Source organism: Ovis canadensis, chromosome 15 (genome assembly GCF_042477335.2).
Source record: "Ovis canadensis isolate MfBH-ARS-UI-01 breed Bighorn chromosome 15, ARS-UI_OviCan_v2, whole genome shotgun sequence".
Classification (NCBI taxonomy): domain Eukaryota; kingdom Metazoa; phylum Chordata; class Mammalia; order Artiodactyla; family Bovidae; genus Ovis; species Ovis canadensis.
This window is the reverse complement of record NC_091259.1, coordinates 84,033,095-84,057,722: the sequence shown is the minus strand read 5'-3', so window position 1 is coordinate 84,057,722 and position 24,628 is coordinate 84,033,095. Positions and strand designations below refer to the sequence as shown.

Sequence of the window (24,628 nt, the reverse complement as noted above, 5' to 3'; positions counted from 1 at the left end):
GAGACAGGACTGCTCAGTAACCACGCCCAGTGAGAAACGTAATGAGTCAAGAATGGAATTCTGGGACACAGCAGCATTTAAGACAGAGGAGAGTAACTTTCTAAAGATGCTGAGGAGGACTGGTCAGAGGAGCAGGAAGAATGAGTTAGTGAAAAGGGCATGACTCTGAAGCCACAGAGAAGGTTTAGAATCTCTTCTCCACATCCTATTGCATCGCCTTGAACAAATTAGTTGTGAGCTTTACTTCTCCTGTCTGTAATATAGAGACGATACCTTGTAGACTGTGATGAGGATCAAATGTAGTAAGTAGAAATTTTAACTTTAGGAAGCGCCTGTCACAACACCTACCTCAGTGGAGGAGCTCAACAAACGTCATTTCCTTTTTTCTTGTTAGTCTGGTCCTCTCATGTTTCTCTCTCTGTGAGTAACAGGAAGTAGCGTATCCTTAGCTTTTATATAGCTTTTAGCTTAACCAGGGGTCACACCGGAGACAGCTCAGCCTCTCTCCATCTACACTTATTCTAAACGGAAGCCACAGAGATGCAAGAAACCCAGGTCTGCACTGGCATTCTCGATGTCCACCCAACTGCTGCCCTCCTCCTGCGTGGTTTCTGGTTTTCTAAGACACTGGTCCTTGGGAGTCGCTCTGCAACGGCTAAAGTGGGTGAGTAATAACATATTTGCAAAGGACTAGGAATACAGAGCTATTAGAGGCGACACCAGGTTCATCTTTGGCTCAAGGAAGACACAGGAGATTTGTGTATTGCAGGCAGTGAAAAGGTGCTGGAGTACTCCAAAACATTAAAATCAGAAAAGAAAAAATTCTCCATGACTCAAAGATTAGTTTTATGGAGATTCTTTTTTTCTGTTGGAAGCTAAAACATATATTACATCAATCTGGCAGGTCTGCTTTTAATGATTTGTAAGCATCTGGTCCCATCACTTCATGGGAAATAGATGGGGAAACAGTGGAAAGTGTCAGACTTTATTTTTTGGGCTCCAAAATCACTGTAGATGGTGACTGCAGCCATGAAATTAAAAGATACTTACTCCTTGGAAGGAAAGTTATGACCAACCTAGATAGCATATTCAAAAGCAGAGATATTACTTTGCCAACAAAGGTCCATCTAGTCAAGGGTATGGTTTTTCCAGTAGTCATGTATGGATGTGAGAGTTGGACTGTGAAGAAAGCTGAGCACCAAAGAATTGAGGCTTTTGAACTGTGGTGTTGGAGAAGACTCTTGAGAGTCCCTTGGACTGCAAGGAGATCCAGCCAGTCCATTCTGAAGGAGATCGGTCCTGGGTGTTCATTGGAAAGAATGATGCTAAAGCTGAAATTCCAATACTTTGGCCACCTGATGCAAAGAGTTGACTCATTGGAAAAGACCCTGATGCTGGGAAGGATTGGGGGCAGGAGGAGAAGGGGACAACAGAGGATAAGATGGCTGGATGGCATCACTGACTCAAATGGATGTGAGTCTGGATGAACTCTGGGAGTTGGTGATGGACAGGGAGGCCTGGTGAGCTGTGATTCGTGGGGTCGCAAAGGGTCGGACACGACTGAGTGACTGAACTGAACTGAACTGAAGCTTCGATGAAGCAAGCATCATTTAAGGCTTTGAAGGGAGAGAAAAAAGGGTTTTTCAAGTCCCTCAAACAATTTCCTGCTCCAGTATTCCTAAGAATCATGTGAGCATTTTCCCTTTTGACTGGAGAGCAAAGGAAAACGGAAACCTGTGGAAACTGGAGTTGGACAAGAAGCAAAGCTGGTAGACGGCATCCTGTCCAACACCGACAGCTGAGACCAGACTCACAGCTCATGTCCTGTGCAAAACCAGCCCAGCTCAGGCTCTTTTCTTCCCCTCAGTGATTTTTAAGTGTCACAAAAGGCTTTCAGGCTGAGCTAAACAATCATGGGAAAGTTCTTTCAGGAAAAAGAGACAATGATTATTGTCTTGATTATGCTCTGGGTAGGCCATTTCCCTGTTAGAAATTTATGTCTTTAATTGGAGTGATGAGCTCAAAAGAAACAATTTGAAGTCAACAAAATAAAAATATCTCCGAATAACACAATAGTTTTATTTCTGTGATAATTACTTTCCTTTACTCCAAAATGAAACTGTGCCTATCTCTGTATTATTACTGATGGTTAAAAAAGATGACCTTTAAGAATCTATAAACTAGTGCCTGGAATACAGCAGGCCCTCAAAAAATACTAGTCAAATGAAAGAATGAATAAACAGAGCAAAACAACCATCTTCTCCTTAAGACCTCTGTTATTTTTGTATTACTCTAAGGCTAACTTCGGAAAACGCAATGGCACTCCACTCCAGTACTCTTGCCTGGAAAATCCCATGGATGGAGGAGCCTGGTGGGCTGCAGTCCATGGGGTCGCTGAGGGTCGGACATGACTGAGCGACTTCACTTTGACTTTTCACTTTCATGCATTGGAGAAGGAAATGGCAACCCACTCCAGTGTTCTTGCCTGGAGAATCCCAGGGACGGGGGAGCCTGGTGGGCTGCCATCTAGGGGGTCACACAGAGTTGGACACGACTGAAGTGACTTAGCAGCAGCAGCAGGGCTAACTTAGGTTTGTGGTGGTCACATCATTCTGTGACCCAACAGTCAATGTAACTGTCTTTGTAGTCTCACGGTTAAGTTACATGTCACCATGCATCGTGGCCACGCTGTCCGGCGTGCAGGATCTTAGTTCCCCGACTAGGGATCAAACCTGTGACCCCCGGAGAACCCTAACCATTGGACTGCCAGGGAATTCTCATACCTCTTTTGTCTTGACCAACTTTTTCAGTTGGTTATTTTTTAAAACAATTTTAATTTATCTTTTCCTATTTGGTTTGTAAAATGAGCCTGTTGTTGGAACATGAACTCCAGGAACACAGAGGTAATAGTTAATATACAAACAACAACAGATTAGCCTCTTTGGCATCCTCTAAATCACCCTTCGGGACACTCATTATACTTGTATTGCTTACTCATTCACTCATCTGTTTATTTAACAAATATTTACTAAGTCTTAATAAGTGCCAGGCCCTGTTCTCAGTGCTGAGGACATAGCAACGAACAAAAGGGACCCAAATCCCTGCCCCTGTGGAGTTTACATGAGAGCACAGGGAGGGTCAGGCTAAACACCAGAAAAATACATCATGAGGAACAAAACTGAACAGTGTTTGTTCCAGATTAAAAGAGGCTAGAGAGGCATCGTTGAGCGCAACTGTGAACCTGGATCGGACCCCGGGTCAGAAAACAAGCTTCTTTTAACACATCTGAGAACAACTGGGGAATTATTGGTCATTTCCTTAAATAATGAAACTGGAGTTACGCAGACGAGGAGAATGCTTCCTTTTAGGGGATTAAGTATATAGGGGTTATATATATTAAGTTCTTTCCTAGTGGCTCAGATGGTAAAGTGTCTGCCTGCAATGTGGGAGACCTGGGTTCAATCCCTGGGTCGGGAAGATCCCCTGGAGAAGGAAATGGCAACCCACTCCAGTCCTCTTGCCTGGAAAATTCCAGGGACTGAGGAGCCTGGCAGGCTACAGGCCATGGCGTCACAAAGAGTCAGACACGACTGAGTGGCTTCACTTTCACTTATATCGGGGTTAAGTGTCATGATTCTTATAACTTAGTTTTGAATTATCTATCTAGCTACCTCCCTTCCTTCCTACCTATTGTGCACTAATGCAATAGTTGGTAGCATTTGGGGAATCCAAGTTACTTTCATAGCTTTCTTGAAGGTTGGAAATAATTTTTTAATGAAGAGTGGAGGGTGTAGGGGAAATCTGCTATATTTCTAGTCAGAGGTGTGGGATGTGATTACTGACTTGACTTTTGACATTCAGTATTTTTCCATAAGTGTGTTAATCCTTCATCTTGAAAAGATTTCATTTCATTATACACATAGCAACGCTGGTCCTATCACTTTTCGTTTTCCACTGTAGCAATTCAAAAGGCTGGGATATGGGTTAGCCATAGGATTGGATAATCTCATAAAGTGCCTCTTTGTTATGATTTTGTAAACCAGCGTTTGTTAAGTGGAGCATAGGATAGCAGGTGGTGAGTCTTGTTCAACAGCTGACCACAGGAAAACTGAAATAGAGATGTTTATTACAGTCAGGTCTTGGAGGAAGCGCAAAGCACATCTCAAGGGGTCACAGCGGGAGGTCAGGGCAGAGTGCAGACAAGACCGTCAGGCCCTGTGGTAACAAGTCCTTATTAGGGTCTGTGGGTGAAGAACTTTGGGATTTCTGGGCTAAGTCTGGATCGGTCAATTCAAACCAAAACAGTGGGCTTTTGGTAAGCTCCCACTTGGGTCTTATCTAAGGGATGATGTGAAAGCCCTGGGTGGCAGGGGCGACCTCTGAACACAAGGGGAAAGTCATATCAGGACCTTATGTTTGCTTGTGACTCTGCAGGCTGTTATCCGGGGCATGTGCTTGCTGAGGGGCTGGCATCATTTTTAACATCTCTGTGGACCAAACAAAACGGATGCCAAGGCAGCAACAGCATGGAGTAGCCCAGCTAAATTCTCAACATGCCTCAAACCTGATCTGAAACGACGCTTTTGTAACTGAATTCAGGAAATACAATTACCAAGTGTAGGAAAAATATAAGGGCAAAGTGTGAAGCAAGCACACCGCGAAGACAGTCACGTGGCTGTCCGAGGCTCTTGCGGCGGCTGCAGCGAACACCACGAACGGCGGCTCGCCACGGCTGCAGTTCACACGCTTATAGTCCTGAAGGCCGGAAGTCCAAAGTAAGTCTTTTATTTTTTCTTTTTAAAGATTGTTTTGGATGTGGACCATTTAAAGTCTTTACTGAACTTGTTACAATATTGCTCCTGGTTTACATTTTGGTCTCTTAAGTTTTGGTTTTTTGGTCTTGAGGCAGGTGGGATTTTAGCTCCCTGACCAGGGACTGAACCAGCACCTCCCCGCCCCTGGAAGGTGAAGTCTTAACCACTGGACTGCCAGGGAGGTCCCCAGAATGAGTCTTAACAGGGCTAACATGAAGGTGTCAGCAGGCATGATTCCTCTGGAGGTTTGGGGACAATCTGTTCTTTGGCTTTGCCAGCCACGAGGGGCTGTGGTCATTCCTTGGCTTGGGATGCTACATCACATCACTTTCCCCTGTCCACTGCTTCCAGCTTCCACACTGCCTCTCCTCTCCTATCATCAAACCTCTTGTAGTCTGCCTCTGGGAAGACTTGCTACTACTGCTACTGCTAAGTTGCTTCAGTCGTGTCCGACTCTGTGCGACCCCATAGACGGAAGCCCACTAGATTCCCCCGTCCCCTGGGAAGACTTGAGATAACATTAAGTTATCTTTTGGATATTCTTTTGGATATTATCACATGGATATTCCAGGATAATCTCCCCCATCTCAAGATCTTTAACTTCATCACACCTGCGAAGTTCTTCTTGCCATATAAGATAACATTACAGGACTTCCCTGGTGCCTAAGTGATAAAGAATCTGCCTGCAATGCAGGAGATCCTGGTTCGATTCCTGGGTTGTGAAGATCCCCTGGAGAAGGGATAGGCTACCCACTCCAGTATTCTTGGACTTCCCTGGTGGCTCAGATGGTAAAGAATCCACCTGCAATGCGAGAGATCTGGGTTTGATCCTTGGGTTGGGAGATCCCCTGGAGGAGGGCATGGACACCCACTCCAGTATTCTTGCCTGGAGAGTCGCATGGTCAGAGGAGCCTGGCCGGCTGCAGTCCATGAGGTTGCAAAGAGTTGGACACAACTGAACACCTACTCACTCACTCATATTGTGTTGGTTTAGTTTAACTGGATTTCAACAAGACCTTGACAACATCTCCATGATATCCTCGTGAAGAAGCAGAAAGGATATAGGCTGGATGACATACAACAGTCATACCAAAATGTGCTAATTAATGGGTTCATGTCACGCTGAAGTGAAGACAGACACGTCGCTAGCAGAGGTGATGGAATTCCAGTGGAGCTGTTTCAAATCCTAAAAGATGACGCTGTGAATGTGCTGCACTCAATATGCCAGCAAATTTGGAAAACTCAGCAGTGGCCACAGTTTTCATTCCAATCCCAAAGAAAGGCAATGCCAAAGAATGCTCAAACTACTGCACAATTGTACTCATCTCACGCTAGCAAAGTAATGCTTATAATTCTCCAAGCCAGGCTTCAACAGTATGTGAACCATGAACTTTCAGATGTTTAAGCTGGATTTAGAAAAGGCAGAGGAATCAGAGATCAAATTGCCAACACTGACTGGATCATTTAAAAAGTAAGAGTTCTAGAAAAGCATCTACTTCTGCTTTATTGATTATGCCAAAGCCTTTGACTGTGTAGATCACAACAAATTGTGGAAAACTCTTAAAGAGATGGGAATGCCTCCTGAGAAATCTGTATGCAGGTCAAGAAGCAACAGTTAGAACTGGACATGGAACAACAGACTGGTTCCAAATTGGGAAAGAAGTACATCATGGCTGCGTATCGTCACCCTGCTTATTTAACTTATATGCAGAGTACATCATGAGAAATGCTGGGCTAGATGAAGCACACACTGGAATCAAGATTGCCGGGAGAAATATCAATAACCTCAGATATGCAGATGACACCACCTTTATGGCAGAAAGTGAAGAAGAACTAAAGAGCCTCTTGATGAAAGTGAAAGAGGAGAGTGAAAAAGTTGGCTTAAAGCTCAACATTCAGAAAAGTAAGATCATGGCATCCAGTCCCATCATTTCATGGCAAATAGATGGGGAAACAATGGAAACAGTGAGAGACTTATTTTGGGGGCTCCAAAATCACTGCGGATGGTGATTGCAGCCATGAAATAAGACACTTGCTCCTTGGAAGAAAAGTTATGACCAACCTAGACAGCATATTGAAAAGCAGAGACATTACTTTGCCAACAAAGGTCCATCTAGTCAAAGTTATGGTTTTTCCAGTGGTCACATATGGATGTGAGAGTTGGACTATAAAGAAAGCTGAGCACCAAAGAATTGATGCTTTTGAACTGTGGTTTTGGAGAAGACTCTTGAGAGTCCCTTGGACTGCAAGGAGATCAAACCAGTCCATCCTAAAGAAAATCAGTCCCAAATATTCATTGGAAGGACTGATGCGGAAGCTGAAACTCCAACATTTTGGCCACCTGATGCGAAGAACAGACTCATTGGAAAAGACCCTGATGCTGGGAAAGATTGAAGGCAGGAGGAGAAGGGGACGACAGAGGATGAGATGGTTGGATGGTATCAGTGACTCAATGGACATGGGTTTGAGCAAGTTCCGGGATATAGTGAAGGACAGGGAAGCCTGGTGTGCTGCAGTCCATGGGGTTGCCAAGGGTTGGACATGACTGAGTGACTGAACTGAACTGACCTCAGTTCCCTCATCTTTAAAGTAGAGACAGGGACTTCCCTGGTGGTCCAGTGGCTAAGACTCTGTGCTCCCAATACAGGGGGCCCTGGTTTGATCCCTGGTCAGGGAACTAGATCCCACAGGCTGTCCCTAAGAGTTCAGGTGCTGAAACTAAAGATCCTGCATGCCACAGTGAAGACGGAAGGTTCCGTGTGCTGCAATTAAGATCTGGCACAGCCAAATAAATTAGTAAACATTAAAAAAAATGGAGATAATAATACTCAAATAGTGGTTGAGAAGATTCAATACCATAATGCATGTAAAGATTTAACACAGTTCCTGATCATGGTGAGTTTTCACTTGTTCAGTTGCCAAGTCATGTCCGACTCTTGTGACCCCTTGGACTACAGCATGCCAGGCTTTCCTGTCTCTTACCATCTTCCGGGATTTGCCCAAGTTCATGTCCATTGACTCGGTGAAGCCATCCAGCCATCTCATTCTCTGTGTTCAATAAATGATGGCTGTTATTCTAATTATTTTATTATTCACAGAACAGGCTGTGCAACCCTCACGATGCTGAATCAGTACACAGTTTTCCCAGAGGCTCCAGTGACCCCTTCTTCTATGTGTATTCTGTAAGTCAATAAGTAAAGCTTAAGTGCCCAAACTTAAAAAAAATTTTTTTTAAAAAAGCATATCTTATCTCTAAACTGCATCACAAACTTCCTTGGCCGGCTAAAAAGATGATAATAAACATAAGTAACATTTGGTTTATCAACTCTGGTTCAACATTCTGCTTATTGCCCTGGACCATAATGGAAAGATACCCTCAAAGAACAAAAAAGATTAATAAAGCCTTTACAGGTCCCCTACATGGTAAATGACCCTAAAATACCATTTGATTAAAAAATATATATATATATATATACATAGATTTTCTCTTGTTTGTTTTTAACACAGATTTTCTCTTCACTGTTTGAATTTTAGTGACTTTCTTTCCTGATAACTTTTATCACCCCTGTCAGACCTGCCTCACCACCTTGCTATCTGCTGCTGTTGACCTGATCAGAACCTGAGAGTTATGCATTTATAAATAGTTATCGGATTCTCTGTGGAGCTCTTGGCAGATTTTCTGCCTCTTTTACAGAGACACATATAAACTCTGTAAACACTGGCTCCTTGGGGGCCATTTTTACTGACTTTCAAATCCGTGACTATGTTGTGAACATGTTAGAAGTCTGATTGCTTTGTTGGTGAGTTGCTAAGGAGAGTTCCATAATGCCAGACATTAGCCTGAGGAACTGTCTAATGATTAATGCAAATCAAAACACTAGTGAATAAACCAGTTTCGGGTGTGACACTATCTTCAATTTAATGATCTTATCTTTCCAAAGTGGCCCAGTAAATTACTCTGTCCACCTGGAGTTCAAGAGTTCTTATGCTTTTGTTTACAACCAGCATCAGACAATCCCTGAGGCTACTGATGGACACTTAGGTATCCATATGTATACACAAACAGAGGGACGCTTGATTATCCAGTGATTCTTGTTTCTGAGTTTCTACTATCAACATCAACTCTCTGGCTTAATTGAGCCCTTTGTTGATATACTTCTTTTGCTTGTTGATTTAATTCTCCCTAAATTACTCCTCGCCCTCAGGGAAGGTGGGTGAACTAGCAAGTCTTCTTATCTTTGTTGAGACTGGGTCCTCTTAGTCTTAGGGGTGGCCAGTTTTCTAGCTGAAAAGGAGAGCAGGACACTCAGACAAGTTGGGATACTACACAGTTTAAGTTGGAAGAATTCTAATATTTGTTAATATAAATATAGGTGTTTATATTTTATCTTAACCAAACAAAATTAATTTTTGGATTAACCATCAATTCAAACTATCCATGTCACTGGTATCTGTCGGCTGACTATGTACTTTAGGTATGACTATTAAGTGTTACTGAAATTTAATTTTATCAGTCTGTTCTTAATGCAATAGTATAAAAAGAGTGCATTCATTTTAGTTTACAAAACAGATATAATGAATCTTGTGATATATGGTACTTCCTTCTCTGTATTTTCCAGGAATCTAAAGAAACACCTGGAGTAACAGGCAAATTTGGCCTTGGAATACGGAATAAAACAGGGCAAAGGCTAATAGAGTTTTGCCAAGAAAATGCATTGGTCATAGCAAACACCCTCTTCCTACAACACAAGAGAAGACTCTATACATGGACATCACCAGAAGGTCAACACCGAAATCAGACTGATTATATTCTTTGCAGCCAGAGATGGAGAAGCTCTATTCAGTCAGCAAAACCAAGACGGAGAGCTGACTGTGGCTCAGATCAGGAACTCCTTATTGCTAAATTCAGACTTAAATTGAAGAAAGTAGGGAAAACCACTAGACCATTCAAGTATGACCTAAATCAAATCCCTTATGATTATACAGTGCAAGTGAGAAATAGATTTAAGGGCCTAGATCTGATAGATAGAGTGCCTGATGAACTATGGATGGAGGTTCGTGACATTGTACAGGAGACAGGGATCAAGACCACCCCCATGGAAAAGAAATGCAAAAAAGCAAAATGACTGTCTGGGGAAGCCTTACAAATAGCTGTGAAAAGAAGAGAAGTGAAAAGCCAAGGAGAAAAGGAAAGATACAAGCATCTGAATGCAGAGTTTCAAAGAATAGCAAGGAGATATAAGAAAGCCTTCCTCAGTGTTCAGTGCAAAGAAATAGAGGAAAAGAAGAGAACGGGACAGACTAGAGATCTCTTCAAGAAAGTTAGAGATACCAAAGGAACATTTCATGCAAAGATGGGCTCGATAAAGGACAGAAATGTTATGGACCTAACAGAAGCAGAAGATATTAAGAAGAGGTGGCAAGAATACACAGAAGAACTGTACAAAAAAGATCTTCACGACCCAGATAATCACGATGGTGTGATCACTCGCCTAGAGCCAGACATCCTGGAGTGTGAAATCAAGTGGGCCTTAGAAAGCATCACTATGAACAAAGCTAGTGGAGGTGATGGAATTCCAGTTGAGCTGTTTCAAATCCTGGAAGATGATGCTGTGAAAGCACTGCACTCAATATGCCAGCACATTTGGAAAACTCAGCAGTGGCCACAGGACTGGAAAAGGTCAGTTTTCATTCCAATCCCAAAGAAAGGCAATGCAAAGAATGCTCCAACTACCGCACAATTGCACTCATCTCACATGCTAGTAAAGTAATGCTCAAAATTCTCCAAGCCAGGCTTCAGCAATACGTGAATCATGAACTTCCAAATGTTCAAGCTGGGTTTAGAAAAGGCAGAGGAACCAGAAATCAAATTGCCAACATCCACTGGATCATCAAAAAAGCAAGAGAGTTCCAGAAAAAACATCTATTTCTACTTTATTGACTATGCCAAAGCCTTTGACTGTGTGGATCATAAGAAACTGTGGAAAATTCTGAAAGAGATGGGCATACCATACCACCTGACCTGCCTCTTGAGAAACCTATATGCAGGTCAGGAAGCAACAGTTAGAACTGGACATGGAACAACAGACTGGTTCCAAATAGGAAAAGGAGTACATCAAGGCTATATATTGTCACTCTGCTTATTTAATTTCTATGCAGAGTACATCATGAGAAACGCTGGGCTGGAAGAAGCACAAGATGGAATCAAGATTGCCGGGAGAAATGTCAATAACTTCATATATGCAGATGACACCACCCTTATGGCAGAAAGTGAAGAGGAACTAAAAAGCCTCTCGATGAAAGTGAAAGAGGAGAGTGAAAACGTTGGCTTAAAGCTCAACATTCAAAAAACTAAGATCATGGCATCTGGTCCCATCATCATGGGAAATAGATGGGGAAACAGTAGAAACAGTGTCAGACTTTATTTTTTGGGGCTCCAAAATCACTTCAAATGGTGACTGCAGCCATGAAATTAAAAGATACTTACTCCTTGGAAGGAAAGTTATGACCAACCTAGATAGCATATTCAAAAGCATTACTTTGCCAACAAAGGTCCATCTAGTCAAGGGTATGGTTTTTCCAGTAGTCATGTATGGATGTGAGAGTTGGACTGTGAAGAAAGCTGTGCGCCGAAGAATTGATGCTTTTGAACTGCGATGTTGGAGAAGACTCTTGAGAGTCCCTTGGACTGCAAAGAGATCCAACTAGTCCATTCTAAAGGAGATCAGTCCTGGGTGTTCTTTGGAAGGAATGATGCTCAAGCTGAAACTCCAGAACTTTGGCCACCTCATGTGAAGAGTTGACTCATTGGAAAAGACTGATGCTGTGAGGGATTGGGGGCAGGAAGAAAAGGGGATGACAGAGGATGAGATGGCTGGATGGCATCACCAACTCGATGGACTTGAGTCTGAGTGAACTCTGGGAGTTGGTGATGGACAGGGAGGCCTGGCGTGCTGCTATTCATGGGGTTGCAAAGAGTTGGACACGACTGAGCAACTGAACTGAACTCAACTGAAAAAAGCATGAGGTTTTCTTGTCCTTCTCATAGTGGCTTTATAGAAAAGACCTTATGTATTAGGTATATAGTAGTAACAGCATAAAAACAACTGCCATTTATGGAGCACCTAGCAACAAAGGTCTAGCCAAGGCTATGGTTTTTCCAGGAGTTGTGTATGGATGAGAGAACTGGACTACAAAGAAAGCTGAGCACTGAAGAATTGATGCTTTTGAACTGTGCTGTTGGAGAAGACTCTTCAGAGTCCCTTGGACTACAAGGAGATCCAACCAGTCCATCCTAAAGGAGATCAGTCCTGAATATTCATTGGAAGGACTGATGCTAAAGCTGAAACTCCAATACTTTGGCCACCTAATATGAAGAACCGACTCACTGGAAAAGACCCTGATGCCAGAAAAGATTGAAGGCGGGAGAAGAAGGGGACGACAGAGGATGAGATGGTTGGATTGCATCACCGACTCAATGGACACGAGTTTGAATAAACTCTGGGAGTTGGTGTTGGACAGGGAGGCCTGGCATGCTGCAGTCCATGGGGTCACAAACAGTCGGACTGAGCAACTGAAATGAACTGAATTTTGTGCAAAGCACTAGCAGAGTACTTTTTATAATGTGGTGGTTTTAAGATATGTCCACAATATTCTATGATACTCTCCTCTCTGCCCCTTGAGTATGGGTGAAACAGTGATTCACTTCTAAAGAGCAGAGTAAAATGGAAGTGCCATCATGTGACTTCAGAGACTTGGTCGTAAGAGGTACTGATGCTTCTTGCTTGCTCTGTCTGAGATCCCTTTTTCTGGGGAAGCCACTCCCGTATCATGAGGGACTCATGATGAAGAACTGAGTCCTCCTGCTGACAGTGATATGAGTGAGTTTAGAAACAGAGTTTCTGGTCCCAGTCAAGCCTTCAGATGCCTGCAGCCCTGACCCAAATCTTGATTTTGTCTTCTTTTTAAAAAATCTATTTATTTGGCTGCACTGGGTCTTAGCTGCTTCACCTGGGATTTCCATTGCGGGTGAGCCAGCTTCTCTAGTTGCCCCTTGCAGGCTCTCTAGCTGCAGCGCATGCGCTTAGTTGCTCTGTGTCTTGTGGGATCTTAGTTCCCTGACCAGAGATCAAATTCACGTCCCTGGCATTGGAAGGTGGATTCATAACCACACCACAGGAGTCCCCCAAATCTTGATTTTTAACCTTATGTGGGACCTTGAGCCAGAACCATCCCAGTAAGCTGCTCCTGGATTCTTAACCCTCCGAAATGGTGTGACATAAGTATTTATTGCTTTAAGCCTCCAAACTTTAAGCCTCCAAACTTTGGGGTAATTTATTATACACTGATAGATAACTAAAATATATTTAACTAGTCCACATATATTATCTTTTTTATTCTCACAACCACCACGGAATAGGTGGTATTATCTTCATGCAAATAGGAAACAAAGGCTCAGGTAGTTAAGTAATTTTTCAAGGTCATAAGCTAGTAGTGATAAACCCACCCACCCCCATTCTCTGTAGTATATTATACTATGGCTTTTCAGGTTCTATTTCTTTCAGGCAGCTTATTAGCTATCTCTCCCACCTTTGATTAGCCTGCTATCCATGCTTTCATGCAAATAATAGATTAGAAAAAAATGGCATAATCCAGAATTATATTTCTGGAGTCTTCGCTTCAGCATGATATGAACCCATTAATTAGCACATTTGGATATGACCGTTCAACCTGTTAGATGTCATCCAGCCCTACATCCTTTCTGCTTCTTCACCAGGATATCATGGAGATGTTGTCAAGGTCTTGCTGAAATCCAATTAAACTAAACCAGCACAATGTGAGTGAGAGAGTGGGTGTTGAGTCATGTCTGACTCTTTGAGACGCCATGGACTGCAGCCCACCAGACTTCACTGCCCATGGAATTTTCATGGCAAGAATACTGGAAATGGGTTGCCACCTCCTTCTCCAGGGGATCTTCCCAACCCAGGAATCAAACTCGTGTCTTTGGCGTCTCCTGCAGCGGCAGGCGGATTCTTTACCACTAGTGCCACCTGGGAATCCCAAACCAACAGAATAAATATAGCTACATTTTATAATAATTTTATAATGCTGCTGCTGCTGCTGCTGCTAAGTCGCTTCAGTCGTGTCCAACTCTGTGCGACCCTGTAGATGGCAGCCCACCAGGCTCCCCCGTCCCTGGGACTCTCCAGGCAAGAACACTGGAGTGGGTTGCCATTTCCTTCTCCAATGCAGGAAAGTGAAAAGTGAAAGTGAAAAGTGAAAGTGAAGTCGCTCAGTCGTGTCCGACTCTGTGCAACCCCATGGACTGTAGCCTGCCAAGCTCCTCCAACCATGGGATTTTCCAGGCAAGAGTACTGGAGTGGGGTGCCATTGCCTTCTCCGAATTTTATAATAGATATAGCTAAGTATAGATTCTTCTCAATTTAACAGTCTAGTAATCCCTTCAAAAATGGAGTCAGTTTGCACTGACCGTCTCACTTTTTCCTCCTTCAGTATTGTGGCCATTACCACCCTTTGTCTTTGTCACTCCCTTCACAATTACCAATGAGTTTGATAAATGTTTTACACACACTATTTGGTTTATACCTCAGAACTATGCTATGAAGTAGGTTCACTTATTATTTCTATTTTACCTATAAGGCAATTTGGCTTATACAGATAAATAATTTGCCTAATGTCGTTTGACTAAGAAGTAACAGCTGGGGCCTTCTTTACCCGCCAAGCCTGGGCTCTCTTCCTTCTCTCCTCTTCTCTCCTCCCCTTCCCCCTTCCCTCATCCCCTCCCAGCCCTTTCTCTTTCAGTAAAGTCTGATAGGCTTACAGTGACTACAACGTCCTTTTCTAAACACTGACAACTTACTCTTTTTAACAAATAGTTGAAAGAATATCTCAGGACAGATGGCAAGGTCACCTGCCCTCAGTCTGTTGAACCGGCCTGCTGAGGCGGGTCTTCTGGAACTTCTCCCCCCAGCAGCTCGGCCACCCTCCCTCTGCCCGGCCGCCCTCTCCTCGCATCCTGCGCGCGGTCCGCTTTCCCAGAGACTGCCAGCAGCAGTTCAGCCTACTTATCCACCGGGCCTCCGCGCCTCAGAAAGTAAATCAGACCCAGAAACTTGAGCTCATTTAAAGCAGTTAGGTGACTTCTTACATCTCAGCTATATTTGATTTCACTTCCTGGAACCAGCGTTTCTTTTAATCTTTTCCAATCCAAAAAGCATTCTCTTTGATGAGGAGACTAAATCAAAATCAGAGGTGAATGCTCTCTTTTCTCGCTTTCATTCATTAATATGATACCATCCACCTAGTCCTCACTGTCATTTTTTGCTCTGATGTAATTTTTTTTAAAGGAGGACTTTTTACATTGTCTTCAGTATTTTGTCACCATTTTCAAGTCTTCCTAGTCTCTTATTTTCCCTTTAATACAATGTAAGTGTAAATATTCATCTGTATATATGTGTGTATATATATAGTCGACCTTTGAACAACACAGGTGTTAGGGGCACCAGCCTCCCATGCAGTTGAAAATTTGTGGAACTTTTTACTCTCCCCAAACTTAACTACTAATAGCCTACTGTTGATCTGAAGCCTTACTGGTGACATAAACAGTCAATTAATGCATATGTTGTGTATTATAATATTATATATTATATTCTTAACAATAAAGTAAGCTAGAGAAAAGAAGACATTATTAGGAAAATCATAAGGGAGAGAAAACACATTTATAGTACTGTACTGTAATCATCTGTCAGTACCTATATAAATATTGTCTTATATGATACAAAACACTGTAATGTTATATGTATTGCTAACATTTATGAGAGCTGGACCATTGAGAAGGCTGAGCACTGAAGAATTGATGCTTTCAAACTGCAGTGCTGGAGAAGACTCTTGAGAGTCCCCTGGACTGCAACGAGATCCAACCAGTCCATCCTAAAGGAGATCAGCTCTGAATATTCATTGGAAGGACTGATGCTGAAGCTGAAGCTCCAATACTTCGGCCACCTGATTCCAAGAGCTGACTCACTGGAAAAGACCCTGATGCTGGGAAAGATTAAGAGCAAGAATAGAAAGGGGAAACACAGGATGAGATGGTTGGATGGCATCATCGACTCAATGGACATGAGTTTGAGCAAATCCGGGAAATAGTGGACAGGGGAGCCTCGTGTGCTGCAGTCCATAGGGTCACAAAGAGTTGGACATGACTTAGGGACTTAACAACAAAATGTGAAAAAAGAAATCCATATTTATTTACAGGTAGAATGGTTTATGTATTGATAACGAAGAAGCAGCGATACGATTGCTTTATGGTTCAGTTCAGTTCAGTTCAGTCGCTGTTGTGTCTGACTCTTTGCAACCCCATGAATTGCAGCACGCCAGGCTTCCCTGTCCATCACCAACTCCCAGAGTTCACTCAGACTCATGTCCATCGAGTCGGTGATGCCATCCAGCCATCTCATCCTCTGTCGTCCCCTTCTCTTCCTGCCCCCAATCCCTCCCAACATCAGAGTCTTTTCCAATGAGTCAACTCTTTGCAGGAGGTGGCCAAAGTATTAGAGTTTCAGCTTCAGCATCAGTCCTTCCAATAGCCTAACCTATATACAAATGAATGAATCATTATAAAAATTTTATGGCATGGAATATTACAGTCATATGCATGATACACTACTGGAAATATTGCTGCCTTTTAAAAAACCACTTACTTGTGATGACAGGATAAAACAAAGTGTCTCCAATTATAAGAAAGAGAAGCATGCTGTATGGTAATATAATTCTCTGAAAGCAAAGTTTTAGTAAACTAGGAAGAAGACTAACAGATTGTTAATTTTGTATTAAATATCACTCGCCTTATGCCTGTATAAGGATAGGCTATCAGCCTCAATACCAGTCTTGCACACACTGTCTTTTTTTTTTTATTTTTACATTCTTTTTACCTTTATTTTATTATATGATTCAAGGGAATCTCTAACAATAAGGAAAAATGCGTTTTCTAATTTTTAATTGGAAAAAAGTTCAATACTTTCCTGTAAAGAGTAAGAACTTTGCAGAACTTAGAGATCTTTTTTTTCCCTTGTTTTCATTTATTTTAATTGGAGGCTAATTGCTTTACAATATTGTGATGGTTCTGCCATACATTGAATCAGCCACGGGTGTACACATGTTCCCCATCCTGAGCGCCCCCCTCACTTCCTTCCCCATCCCATCCCTCAGGGTCATCCCAGTGCACCAGCCCTGAGCACCCTGTCTCATGCATCAAACCTGGACTGGAGATTCATTTCACATATGATAATATACATGTTTCAATGCCATTCTCTCAAATCATCCCACCCTCGCCCTCTCCCACAGAGTCCAAAAGTCTTTACATCTGTGTCTCTTTTACTGTCTCGTATATAGGGTCATCATTACCGTCTTTCTAAATTCCATATATATGTGTTAGTATACTGTATTGGTGTTTTTCTTTCTGACTCTGTATAATAGGCTCCAGTTTCATCCACCTCATTAGAACTGATTCAAATGTATTCTTTTCAATGGCTGAGTAATACTCCATTGTGTATATGTAGCACAGCTTTCTTATCCATTCGTCTGCTGATGGACATCTAGGTTGCTACCATGTCCTGGCTATTATAAACAGTGCTGCGATGAACATTGGGGAACACATGTCTCTTTCAATTCTGGTTTCCTTGGTGTGTATGCCCAGCAGTGGGATTGCTGGGTTGTATGGCAGTTCTATTTCCAGTTTTTTAAGGAATCTCCACACTCTTCTCCATAGTGGCTGTACTAGTTTGCATTCCCACCAACAGTGTTAAGAGGGTTCGCTTTTCCCTACACCTTCTCCAGCATTTATTGCTTGTAGACTTTTTGACAGCAGCCATTCTGACTGGCGTGAGATGGTACCTTATTGCGGTTTTGATTTGCATTTCTCTGATAATGAGTGACGTTGAGCATCTTTTCATGTGTTTGTTAGCCACCTGTATGTCTTCTTTGGAGAAATGTCTGTTTAGTTCTTTGGCCCATTTCTTGATAGGGTCGCTTATTTTTCTGGAATTGAGCTGCAGGAGTTGCTTGTATATTTTTGAGATTAATTCCTTGTCAGTTGCTTCATTTGCTATTATTTTCTCCCATTCTGAAGGCTGTCTTTTCATCTGCTTATCGTCTCCTTCGTTATTGCACATACTGTTCTATGTGATGAATATTTAGGTGATGATAATGGTAATGACACAAAAACATCTCACACAGTTCTTGCTATTTAGTTATTAGATTTTCACACAAAGATAACCCCCCCTCCACATACACAACAGATAAGTTTATTAATGGTATAACGTGATTACTTACTATTATTATTACTTACTTATTATTATTAAGTGGAAGTGGACCATCATAAAGATCTTCACATTGAGTAGGCTTAGGAGGAGGAGGGGTTGATCTTGTCATCTCATGGGTGGCAGAAGCGGAAGGAGAGGCAGGAGAGGCAGGCACACTGGGTGTAATTCTACGGAAACATATCAGAAATTTGCCTGACCTTTTTCGCTTTCTCATTCCTCTAAAAACATTTTTGTATAGTCCTCATCCTTCTTTTACTGTTTGCTTTAGTTTCGGTGCCTGTATCATAGAGGGGTCCGTGCCGCAGAAGTCAAAAGCAATCATGACTAACTGGAACCCTTCTGCCAGACTGTCTAATGCCAATATGTTTCCTGGCACTACTTGTACGTCTTCTTCATTGCCTGGCACCGGTTAGGAAGCACTCATCTCCATCAAGTCATCTTCTGTTAATTCCTCTCATTTGGTGTTTCTTAGTTCTTGAATTTCTCCATATCTTAAAATTTTCACCCCCCCTCCCACTTTTTCCTTTTTATCCCACAATCTCTTTCATGATTTCCTTGACTGGCTCTGTTGTAAATCCTGTGAAGTCATGTACAACATCTGGACACAGTTTTCCCCAGCAGGAATTTATTGTTTCGGGCTTGATGGCTTTCATGGCGTTTTCTCCAGCAACAATGGCATCTTCAGTGGTGTAATCCTCATAGACTTTCATGATGTTTTCTCTCCTGGGGTTCTCTTTCGCAGTGTTGACAATCCTATCCCTAGAGTACTGTGTGTAATGAGCCTTAAAGGTCCTTATTATCCCCTGAATTAGAGAGTGTGTTTGGGGGCTAGTAGACCACTCTGAAGCCTTTATTACTGAATTCATGAGGTTCTGGGTGGTCGAGGCATTGTCCGAAATCAAAAGAACTTTAAGAGGCACTCCTTTACTGGCAAGGTACTTCCTGATTTAGGGACAAAATGTCGATGAAACCAATCTAGAAAAAGGACTCCTCTTGTCCAGGCCTTCTTCCTGCACAGCTTAAAAGACTGGGAGCTGGTATTTATCTCTTTCCTTCGAGGTCTGAAGGCTGGATGAGGGGAGTCGTGATGATACACTTGACTGATTATAAAAAACAGTCGAGTTAGCCTATTTCCTTCTGCCTTAAATTCTGGTGCTCACTTCTCTTCTTTGCTAATAAATGTCCTTTATGGCATTCTTTTTCTTTCCAGAATAGGGCACTTTCGTCTGCATTAAAAACCTGTCCAGACAGATATCTTTTCTCCTCAATGACTTTCTTAATTGCTTCTGGGAACTTTTCTGCTGCCTCTTGGTTGGCAGAAGCAGCTTCTCCTGTTATCTTGACATTTTTTTAAGCCAAAACTCTTTCTAAAATTATCAAACCACCTTTTGCCGGCATTAAATTCTCCAGCTTCAGATCGTTCCATTTCCTTTTGCCTTAAGTTGCCATATAATGACTTCACTTTTTCTCAAATCATATTAGAGTCTATCAATATGCCTTTCTTACAGTAATTCTACACCCACATGAAAGCTGAATTTTCAAGGGGATAAAAAGAGAAATATTCAATATTTCTCAAAAAGTGCAAGGTTTCTGTGCCTGCTGATCTAGCTGCAGCAATGACTCACACAGAAGTGTTTTTTTTTTTTTTTTTTTTAAGAATGGCCCTTACATTGGATTCACTTATCTTGAAATGGTGGGCAGTCACAGCAGCAGACCTCAATCTCTGGTACATATCAAGCAATTCAAGTTTTTCTTGTCATGTTATGACTTTTCTCTGCTTCTTAGCAGCACTTCCGGCATCACAAGTGGCTCTTCATATGGGCCCAATGGTGTCTTTCAAGGTTTACAATATTGCACTAAACGTGATGAAAAATACATGACATCTGCAGGGGATCACTTTTAACATGATAAGCAGGACTGGAGCTATGAACTGCCCAGGTGGAAATAGTCAGTGTCACATGGCGTTTTAAGTGAATACTCAGGATGCTTGAGCTCACTGCAACAGCGACAGGGGTTCTCTACAAAATTGCTCCAGCAGCAATACAGTGAGTACTAGAGTTAACTTTATACAGTTACGATTTGATATTGCATCTTCACGGTTGTTTATATTTCTCTAGACCACAAATGATGCTATGTAGGTATGTGCATACGTTTCTATAAACTTTTTATTTGACTATTTTTATGGGTTTCCCTTGTGGCTCAGATGGTAAAGAAGCCACCTGCAATGTGGGAGACCTGGGTTCGATCCCTGGGTTGGGAAGATCCCCTGGAGAAGGGAAAGGCTACATACTCCAGCATTCTGGCCTGGAGAATTCCATGGACTGTATCGTCCATGGGGTCGAAAACAGTTGGTCACGACTGAACGACTTTCACTTTCACTTTTCATGGTGATATTTAAGTGGGCTTCCCAGGTGGCACTAGTGGTAAAGAACCTGTCTGCCAGTGCAGGAGACTAAGAGACACGGGTTTGATCTGCAGGTCAGGAAGGTTCCCTGGAGGAGGGCATGGCAACCTACTCCAGTATTCTTGCCTGGAGAATCCTATGGACAGGGAAGCTTGGCAGGATATATAGTCCACAGGGTTGCACAGAGTTGGACATGACTGAAATGACTTAGCACATATGCATGGTTGCTGCTGCTGCTGCTAAGTTGCTTCAGTCGTGTCTGATTCTGTGTGACCCCATAGACGGCAGCTCACCAGGCTCCTCTGTCCCTGGGATTCTCCAGGCAAGAACACTGGAGTGGGTTGGCATGTCCTTCTCCAATGCATGAAAGTGAAGAGTGAAAGTGAAGTCGCTCAGTCGTGTCCAACTCTTAGCGACCCCATGGACTGCAGCCTACCAGGCTCCTCCACCCATGGGATTTTCCAGGCAAGAGTACTGGAGTGGGTCGCCATTGCCTTCTCTGTAATATTTGGCAGAAAACAACAAAATTCTGTAAAGCAATTTCCTTCAACTAAAAAAATTAAATTAAATTTTAAAAATCCTCAGCAAATTAAGAATAAAAGTAAACTTCCTCAGCATAATAAAGGACATCGACAAAAAGCCTCATATTTAATCTGAAACACTGATAACTCTTCTGCCATGATTGGGAACAAAGCAAAGATATCTGCTCTTACCACTTCTATTCAACATTGTAATGAGGTCCTACTCTGGCAAAAAAGAAAGAAAGAGAAAAATAACCTACAGAGACCTGAAAGGAAGAAATAAAAGTGCCTCTAATTGGCATATGACATGATTTTGCATGTAGAAGATTCTAAGGAATCTACAAAAAAGCTATGGAACTAATAAGTGAATTTAGCAAAGTCTCAAGATATAAGAGAAATATACAAAAAGCAATTATAAGTTCTTGCAATGAAAAGTTATAAAGAAAATAGATTTTAAAAATAATGCTACTTAAAATAGTAGCACAAAACTTGAAATATATAAATTGATTTAATACAATGTATAAGATCTATATATTAAACACTATAAAGTATTGCTGAGAGACATTAAAGAAGGTACATACGGTACCTTTCTGCTGTAATCAAGACTAACGTTCAAGTAGATCAATGAAACAAAATAGAGAATCCAGAAATACACCCACGCTTATATAATCAACTGATTTCTTTTACAAACGAACCAAAAAAATTAAGTGGGAAAGGTAAAGTCTTTCAAAGAGAGGTGCTGAAATAAACAACTAGCTATCCATATGGAAAAAAACAGAACAAAAAGTCCTGATCTCAACTTCAAACCACACACAAAAATTAATTCAAGATGGATTATCTATCTAAATGTAAAAGTAAATTTCTAAAGCTTTTAGAAGAAAATGTAGAGTAATAGTGTTATAAACGTATTTAAGGCAAAGATTTTTTTAGAGTGGACCCCAAAGACCTAACTATAAAAGAAAAAATTCAGAAAACAGACTTCAAACTTCTGCTCTTTTAAAGACTTCATTAAGGAAATAAATAAGCCAAACAGTGAGAGAGATTTAAAATACATACATCTGACTGGCAACCAGAATATATAGAGAACTGTTTTAATGATTATAGTAAATAACCCAATAAAAAATAGGCAAAAGACGTGAAGAGGCATTTCACAGAAGAAATGGCCAATAAACAATAAAAATGTGTTCAACATCATTAGTCATCAGGAAAATGCAAATCAAAACCACAACAAGATACTAGAAAGACTACTTCAGACCCATTAGAAAGGCTGAAATTAAAGACTATGCTTGCCTGAATGTGAGGGGAGTTTGGGGAAGAATGGCTATATGCATATAGAGGGCTGAGTCCTTTGCTGTCCACCTGAAACTATCACAGCATTGCTAATCGACTATACTGCAATATAAAATAAGAAGTTAAAAAAATGACTGCTTGCTTCAGAAGAACGTATATTAAAACTGGCACAATACAGAGATTCTTTACAACACTGAGCCAACTGAAGCTTCCCACCTGCCAATGCAGGAGACACAAGAGACATGGGTTTGATCCTTGAGTCGGCAAGATTCCCTAGAGTAGGAAATGGCAACCCATTCCAGTATTCTTGCCTGGAAAACTCCATGGACAGAGGAGCCTGGCTGCCTACATCCCTGAGGTCACAAAGAATTGGACACGACTGAGTGAAAGAGCACAGAGAGAGATGAGCATGGTCCCTGTGCAAGGATGACATACAAGCTTGTGAAACATTCCACATTTTTAAAAATGACTGTACTGTGGTAATCATTTCACAATATATACATATATCAAATCATTGCATAGTACACGTTAGACCTACAGAATGTTCTATGTCAATTATATCTCAAAGTTGGGGGAAAAAAGATTGACAACACCAAATATTAGCAAGGATGTGTAACAACGGAAATTTTCAGACATTGCTGATAGGAGTATAAAACAGTACAACCAATTTGGAAAACAGTTTGTCAGTGATTTTACCCTTAGATATTTACCCAAGAGAAATAAAAGCATATATCCACAAAATTCATCTTCCTTTCATGATTAAAAACTCTGAACAAATTGGATATAGAAGGAAAGTACCTCAACAAAATAAAGACTGTATAGGACAAGTCCACTGCTTACACCATATTCAGCGGTGAAAGGTTGAAAGCTCTCCCTCTAAAGACCAAGAACAAGGCAAGGGTGCCTATTCTCACCATCCCTGTTCCACACAGTACTGCAGTTTTTAACCAGAGCAATTGGGCAAGAAAAAGAAATAAAAAGCGTCCATATCAGAAAGGAGGAAGTAAAACTGTCTCTGTTTGTAGATGATACGATCTTATATATAGAAAATCTTAAAAACTCCAATCTAATCCCTAAACTGTTAGAACTAATAAATCAAATCCAGTAAAGTTAGAGGACACAAAACCAGCATACAAAAATCAGTTGCATTTTAATACACTAACAGCAAACCACTTGAAAAAGAAATTAAGAAAACAATCCCATTCACAATAGCATCCAAAACAATAAAATACCTAGGAATAAATTCATCCAAGGAAGTGAAAGATATGTACACTGAAAGCTACAAGCGTTTGTTCAGAAAATTGAAGAAACAAACAAATGCAAAGACATCCACGTTCACCAACTGCAAGAATCAATAATGTTAAAATGCTCATATTACCCGAAGCCATATATAGATTCAGTGTTATCCCTATCAAAATTCCAATGGCATTTTTCACAGAAAAAATAGAAAAAAAATCTTAAAATTCATATGAAACCACAAAAGACCCTGAAGAACTAAAGAAATTCTGAGAAGGAAGAAAAAACAGGAGGCATGACACGTCTTGACTGCAAACAATACTACGAAGCTAAAGTAATCAAGACTGTATGGTACTGGCATCAAAGCAGACACATAGAGCAATGGAACAAACTCGAGAACCCAGAAATAAGCCCATATGTATAGTCAGCTAACATTTGGCACGAGAGCTAAGAAAGAATAGTCTCTTCAATAAATGGTGCTGGGAAAATCGGACACTCACATGCAAAATAATTAAATCAGACCTCTATTTTAAACCACACACAAAAAATAACTCACGATGGTTTAAAGGCTAATGTAAGACCTGAAACTTTCTTCTCCTCCTAGAAGAAAGCAGAAGGGAAAATATCCTTGATATTGATCTTGGCACCAATTTTTCTGGATATATGACACCAAAAGCATATGCAACGAAAGCAAAAATAAACAAGAGAGATATCAGACTAAAAAGTTTTTGCACAGCAAAAGAAACAACTAATAAAGTGAACAAGCAGAATTCCCTGTTAGCCTGGTGATTAGAACTCCGTGCTTCCACTGCAGGGCACACAAGTTTGATCCCTGATAGTGGAATTAAGACACTGCATGCCACAAAGCATGGCAAAAAAAAAGAAGAAAGAAAGAAAAGGCAACCTAAGAAAGGGAGAAAATATCTGTAAGTCATGTATCTGATAAGGGGTTAATATTCAATATGTATGGGGAACTCAAACAACTCAATAGCAAAACACCAAATAATCCAATTTAAAAGGGGC

General features: G+C 41.4%; 1 protein-coding gene, 1 long non-coding RNA gene and 1 pseudogene across 4 annotated transcripts in view; 2 read left to right on the top strand and 1 right to left on the bottom strand.

The window, feature by feature from the left end:
• Positions 1-24,628, bottom strand: part of CSTPP1 (centriolar satellite-associated tubulin polyglutamylase complex regulator 1) — a 213,966-nt gene that overhangs the window by 65,666 nt on the left and 123,672 nt on the right. The gene's annotated exons all lie outside the window — the stretch shown is intronic.
• On the top strand, positions 80-13,649 carry LOC138420702 (uncharacterized). Its single transcript, XR_011249272.1, has 4 exons — positions 80-664; positions 4,435-4,775; positions 7,913-7,996; positions 9,434-13,649. It is a non-coding gene; the product is annotated as an uncharacterized lncRNA (long non-coding RNA).
• LOC138421432 (U6 spliceosomal RNA) lies at positions 22,751-22,830 on the top strand (annotated as a pseudogene).